The sequence below is a fragment of the Littorina saxatilis genome, linkage group LG3 (genome assembly GCF_037325665.1).
Source record: "Littorina saxatilis isolate snail1 linkage group LG3, US_GU_Lsax_2.0, whole genome shotgun sequence".
NCBI classification, from domain to species: domain Eukaryota; kingdom Metazoa; phylum Mollusca; class Gastropoda; order Littorinimorpha; family Littorinidae; genus Littorina; species Littorina saxatilis.
This window is the reverse complement of record NC_090247.1, coordinates 29,851,940-29,859,439: the sequence shown is the minus strand read 5'-3', so window position 1 is coordinate 29,859,439 and position 7,500 is coordinate 29,851,940.

The window sequence follows — 7,500 nt, the reverse complement described above, 5'->3', positions numbered from 1 at the left end:
ACAGGCAAACACGTACTCCGCAAACTTGTGCAAGCTTAAGTAGACAGTGACAGTGATTGCGTAACAACGAAGTCCCGACCCAGACACTTATTCATTTGATGCACAAGCTCAAAACGTGGGCGAGAAAACAAATTGGCCCTGCATGCAATCGTTCGATCAAATTTACCGCAAATGCGGCCAAATGCATGCGTCTGCTGCAAATATGAAGGAGCAGAACTCTCGTTTCGAAACTGCTGCAATGCTCAAGGGAAATTCTTTCTTGTGCAAGCGATTATGTATACCGTCACAGTTATGTCAATGCAGGCTTTTTACGCGGAATGAGTACCAGGGCTGAATTTGAGAGGAGGTGGAGCGGGCGGGGGGGGGGGGGGGTTCCCCCTACTTACCCGGCAAATACACCTTTTGTCTCAAGGAGAGACCCAAAATACCCCTTTCAAATGCTTAATTTCAACAGCAGCGAATTGACAAGGCCCCACAGACCCACCCCCCTGTCTGGCGAACCCATGATGTACCCCTGCCTCATTTTTAAAAAGGCCCCCCCCCCCCCTCTCATACAATAGGTCTAGCCCTGAGAACACCCTTTCACTTGACCAAATCCACAACTAAATCAACAGTCGGGCTGCTTTCGGTGCAAAATGGTAATAGTTTGCTGCATCAATTTCGTAGATTCACAAAGACTTCAGTTACGAAAGGAATTCATCCACACACAAAATCCAATACTGCACATGGAAGCAGCCAGACTGTTGATTGTTGGTGTGTGTCCAAGTGGTAGGATGCTCCTATCCCAGGTAAATGCGTGAAATGATCTATAGTGTGGCATATGGTATATGGTACTTACTGGGACGGGCGCAGTGGCGTGGTGGTAAGACATCGGCCTCCTGATCGGGAGGTCGTGAGTTCGAATCCCGGTCGCTTCCGCCTGGTGGGTTAAGAGTAGAGATTTTTCCGATCTCCCAGGTCAACTTATGTGCAGACCTGCTAGTGACTTAACCCCCTTCGTGTGTACACGCAAGCACAAGACCAAGTGCGCACGGAAAAGATCCTGTAATCCATGTCAGAGTTCGGTGGGTTATAGAAACACAAAAATACCCAGCATGCATATGCCTCCCCCGAAATCGGCGTATGCTGCCTGAAAGGCGGGGTAAAAACGGTCATACACGTAAAAATCCACTCGTGCTAAAAACATGAGTGAACGTGGGAGTCTAAGCCCATGAACGAAGAAGAAGAAGAAGAAGGGAGGAAGGCCCCTTTAAGCAGACCTTTAAGCAGACATTGACAGTGAGTAATTAATTGAGACAATTGTGCAACCCGACCCAGATGCACTTGATGCACGAGCTGAAAACCTGGGAGAAAGATTAGTCGGCCCACTGCATGTGTTGGTGATTTGTTCAATCAGAACTTCTGCAAATGCGTGTAAATCTTTATTTGCAGTAACATTAAAGATGCTGTCGAACCTGTCAATAACGACCACCTAAGGGACCAACGAAAAATGGCCCTTATAGAAAGATGGTCGTTATGAAATGGGAAAATATATAAGAAAGAACTTCATCGGAGAGTTTGTAGGGGTTGTGTTTTTTTTTTTTTTTTGGGGGGGGGGTGGGGGAGGGGGGTTACGTGGTCGTTATCAAGAGGTGGTCTCCAGGGCAGGCTCGACTGTAACCTTTCTCTCCGTGCACATGAGAACGTTCATCATAACAAATCTCTCCCCGTTTACACAGCAGACAGAGAGCATCCTTCCACTCAGACACATACCGAGAAGAGCAACCGCCTGCCTTGTGACTGTGCAGAGTTGAATTTTTTTGTTGGCGTAAAGGCACACTCTTTCCCGTGAAAACAGTTGGACTCATCCTCTCAGATCTGGCCAGGCGTTTGCATGGCATAAGACCATCCCTCCACTTGATCACATAGCAAAAATTAGCACCCTGGCTGCATGCCGACGGGAGTTGACATTTTTTCATGAAATAATGTCGTATTAAAAAGGTTGCATTTACGAAATCAATTCATCAAAACGTTCTATATGGACACAGAAAGCGCCAAGGCTGTTTATTCTTGGTGTGTGACCAAGTGGAGGGATGGTTTTATTCCATGTTCGAGCCTGACAAAATCTGAGATGGTGAGCCAAAAGGTTTTCATCGGAAGAACTGTGACTTTAAATGAGCAGGTTGACATTGCCGTCAGTTACAAAAAGAATTCACCCCAAAAAAAAATTCTAATATTGCTTTGTGGCGGGCTAGGGGTGGAGGTGGAGGGGGGGATATAACACACGACTTTCAAATTCAAATTAGCAAACTAAATATCAGTGATTGCTTCAAAATGTTTCCACATACTTATTCAACATTCTGCAAAGGTGACACCCCTATCCTCTCTACCATCTTCTTTACTGAGACATTTTGCTATTTGCTTGAAAGGAACCTGCATGATTATTGATTTTTGGTATGGGTCTAAGTGAAACGATGCTCTTATTCCTGTTGCTCTTATGCCATGTTACATATGGCAGTTTACAGGGGAAGGTGTGTATCTTTAAACACCTCAATTAACAACAAGTAAATACCTGCTCAGCAGGCTTTTGTCAGTAAGTGCGCAAGCACTAAGTCCTGTCCAAACGCAGTTAATTACTTACTTGATGCACGAGCTAAAAACGTGCGATGAAGATTGGCCCTAATGCATGGACGTGTTGTTGATTCGTTCGACCAGATTTTCCGCAAATGTGGCAAATGCATGTTCTTGCAGCTTATCTTTACACAGCTAAAAGTCTTGTTTGGGAGTGATGTTGTCTGCTCTAATGATGTTATCTGATGACGTCTGCTAAAGTGGGTTTGTCTGTCATCAATACCCCCCCCCCCCCCCACCCCCCCCCCCCCCCCAAAAAAAAAAAAACTTGACTAAATGTAAAAAGAAGGAAGATTGTTAGGTTAAATTGGAACGTTTAATTATAGTCAAAACGAGACACTCAGTAATAGTAATGCGTCGACCTTGTGGTCTTTTAGGTAGACAAATTAACAAATGATAATGAGATAACGAACAGAAAACGACCTGGGTTGGGGTGTTTTTTCATTGAAGATGTTATCCGCTGGTGTTGACTGGCCATGTTTGTGACGTTGTCTGATGATGGTGTCTGCCTTGTTATTGTGACAATAGATGTCGATGTCTAAATGAAGCGATGACGTAGTGTGAACGATTGTGTACACCATCACATAACTGTCCAGGCATTTACATGGGATGAGAGCATACTTCCAATTGGACACACACCAAAAACCTGCAATGCGGCTGCAATCTTTTTATGGTTTTTTTCTCCCCCGTTTGTTTGTAGGTGTTGTTTTAAATTAATTTTCAATGTTGATATTGGTGTCAGTTACAAAATTAATTCAGAAGTGTCCATGCATTCTGCACATTCTGCACATAGATAAGCCGGGATGTTGATTTTATTGAAGGATACTCTTATCTCGTGTAAAAGCCTAAACAAATACTGTTTTGGATGACATAATGGGTGACAGAAAAAGTTAAGTCCCTAAAGTATTATTATCTGTCTTAATAACAGGGATGACCAAATCCCAAAATTTTAACTCGCCAGCCGGGCGAGTAACTGCAAGAGAGTCACTAGCCCGCCAGAAATTTCCCTGGCCCGGTGCATACCAAAGTTGCTCCATCTGATTTGAAACTCGATACGACAACCAAAAATGTTGCATTTGACCAGAAATTTCACTGGCCAGCCGGGCGAGTTGCCAGGCGGTTTTCACTAGTCCGGCGGATTTTTTACTCGCCCCTGGCGACCGGGCGGACGATTTGACCATCCCTGCTTAATGTTGTGATGTTAGACCTGCCAGTTGTTGTTTACACTGATGTTGTCTGTGTGAAGAGTGGTGTTATCAACCTATGTTCTCATGTTGCCTGCTGATGTTTAGTTTCAATCGAATTTACTCTGGTTGCAGCAGAGTGGCGTGGGTTTGTCTTCTATATTAAAGCATAGGTAATTTGTACTGGTACATAAGCCAAGTCATGTTCAATATAGATACTTACTCCTGACGTACGGACATTAACACCCCCCCCCCCCCTCCCAGTTTCCCAGTTTTAGCTTAGTACTGGCAGAGGCTAAACTAAAATGATAGTAAAGTGCTGTTCCGCACACAATCTTTCGAAAGTAGATTGACATTTGGTTGTAAATCGGCCATGTGAACAGCACTTTCTTCTCTCAAGCGTCAGGAGATTGGTTCCGCATTACGACTACTTACTGCTATACTGTTCCGCATTACGCCTACTTACTGCTATATTGTTCCGCATTACGACTACTTACTGCTATACTGTTCCGCATTACGCCTACTTACTGCTATATTGTTCCGCATTACGACTACTTACTGCTATACTGTTCCGCATTACGACTACTTACTGCTATACTGTTCCGCATTACGACTACTTACTGCTATATTGTTCCGCATTACGACTACTTACTGCTATATTGTTCCGCATTACGACTACTTACTGCTATACTGTTCCGCATTACGACTACTTACTGCTATATTGTTCCGCATTACGACTACTTACTGCTATACTGTTCCACATTACGACTACTTACTGCTATACTGTTCCGCATTACGACTATTTACTGCTATACTGTTCTGCATTACGACTACTTACTGCTATACTGTTCCGCATTACGACTACTTACTGCTATACTGTTCTGCATTACGACTACTTACTGCTATACTGTTCCGCATTACGACTACTTACTGCTATATTGTTCCGCATTACGACTACTTACTGCTATACTGTTCCGCATTACGACTACTTACTGCTATATTGTTCCGCATTACGACTACTTACTGCTATATTGTTTTGAATTACGACTACTTACTGCTATTGTCTAACTTTAGTGCGCTGTTTTGTCTTTTGTTTTTAATTTTAGACCTTAAATTATAATAACCTTACCCAGACTAAGACATGCTTTGCTAATCTTCACTCGCTTTGCGTCGTTTTTAAGGGGGGGGATATAATACAAGAATTTCAAATTCAATTAGCAAACTAAATCTCATTGACTGCTTCAAAATGTGTCCACATACTTATTGAACATTCCACAAAGGTGACACCCCTGTCCTCTTAACCATCTTCTTTACTCAGACATTTTGATATTTGCTTGATTGTAACTTAAAACTGTTGTTATGAACAAGAGAAGAGCCCCTACTTTGGACCGGCTCTTCATATGGACAACCTCCTGTTCTGAGAAAATAGCGAAGCAGGATCGTTCAGAAACAATCTTTCATGAGACTAAGTTACCCTCTCTGGGTAACTAACATATGTAAAAACGTCCCGGGACAAAAAATAAACCACAACCGTTAGGTTTTTTCACTTGGGCTTGTTCAAAATTCCTCTAAGGTGACACCCCTATGCTCTTTACCATCGTTTTTACTGAGACTTTTTGATATTTGCTTGATTGTAACCTAAAGCTATTGCTATGTACAGGGGAAAGGCCCCTACTTTGGACCGGCTCCTAATATGGACAACCTCCTGTTCTGAGAAAATAGCGGAGCAAGAGCGTTTCGAAACAATTTGTCATTAGACACAGTTACCCTCTCTGGGTAACTAACACATGTAAAAACTGCCCGGGACGAAACATAAACCACAAACGTTAGGCAGCGCGTTCAATTTTGATGTGAAGCTTAAAACGGACTAATCGCTGATTTAGCCCCTCATTAGTTCAAGGATTAGTTGCAAACAAGCAAACGTTTTTGTTCATACCATTACCCTTGCTAATGAAGCAATCATGCATCTGACCTAATCTTCTCTCTTTGGTTTTAACAAGATTTGTTTTCCATTGAAACGTGATACAATGAAAAAGCAATAGGGGGACGAACTCTCAAACGAACCTCTAATATACGTCACCCAGACAGATTGAATAAAATGATCATATTAATAATGTTTCATCTTAATCTCCTGCACCAGACTGGACAGGCACGCACTTGATACCGCTCACGACGGACATCACGTTTTCGTTTCCCTGTGTGATTTAAAACCACACAAAAAGTGCACAACGCTTTGTAAATACATGTACTGCCGATGTGTGTTTTCAGGATCAATCCCCTTTCACAATACTTTATTAATCTCAAGGAGAACATTTCTGTCCGAACATACAATGACAGGTGTTTGGTCTTGGGGAAAAATCTGTGTTCGGTTTGCCGCTGGCAAATACGGATACGTTGAATGAGGGCAACGATTTTTGCATCTATTTTCAGTCTTTGAGAAGGCCGTAATTTCACTGTTAGTGTTTCCTTTTAGCGCAAACAAGAGTGTCCTCAAGACATGGTTGGAAATTAAGACAAACGATCTAATGGCAAAATATCGCATGTGTTTGTAATCACAACAACCGCACTAGCAATTTTCTAAACCCGTACTACTACTTTACAAATACGAATGCTAGATCCAAAGATGGTGCAAGGATTGCCTTTTCTCAGCAGATTTGCCAAAATAGCCAAAACATATTCGGGAATTTTTTGTCAGGAAACACGCAGAAATGAAATATCACCCGGTGTGTATGACAGGATGCCTATTTCATTTCGGCAATGTTGAGATTGTTACCGGTAATATCATCCGGACATTTCCGGTTAACATCACTGCATTTAGAGTCCAATACTTTCCTTGGTCCGTTTCGGACGGCATCTACTGTGGTTTATTTGAATAAATAATCGGACGGGCTGAAGGCGGACGAACACCAACAAAAAGCAATAGGTCGTTCGGTGCCCATCGATTTACTCCATTTTGCAATGTTCTAAAACTAACGCACAGACTACCGCTGTTGGCTCAAAGACTTCACAACCAGGAGGGTAAGGTAAGGTACCATTATGGTCCTGTGAGGTTACTCTCGTGGAAATCAAGTTGGGGCTACTTTCATACTGGGGAAGCAGATTTATCAAAATATCAAAAACATTTCGGCAATCTTTCATCAGAAAACACGGCAAGCTGCCATACAGTACAGCGCTACCAAGGAGGTATTTTTCCTGCATGCGTGCGTTCAAGTTTTCAAGCCATGGGACTTTTCGACAGTTAATGTGGGATTTGTATCGTGCGCATGCGTGCACACGGGGTGTTCGGACACCGCGGAGAGTCTTCACAAAGTTGACTCTGGAAAATAAATCCCACGCCGAATCCGGGATTCGAACCCCCTCCGTCAGCGACAAACTCAGTGATTTAAAAGCCTGCGCCGCTACAGACTTAGCATGCAATCTGCATGCACGCGCAAAGAAAGGTAAACCATCTTAAACCACTTAGAGCGGACTGTGTGCCCAAACACAGCAAGCCTTCCCTTCGGACAGTTAAACTTGACTCTCTCTGCCTGTAGTGAGGTCGCTGGGTACAGCAAAGACTAACTCCGTTCTATAGTTCCAGTGACACTTGGTGAAGTTGGAACACTTTGTAAGACCACTTTAGAGCGGCCTCTATACCGAAGCCTTCCCTTCGGGCAGTTAACTTAATTGACTCTCTCTGCATGTAGTGAGGTCGCTAGGTACTCAA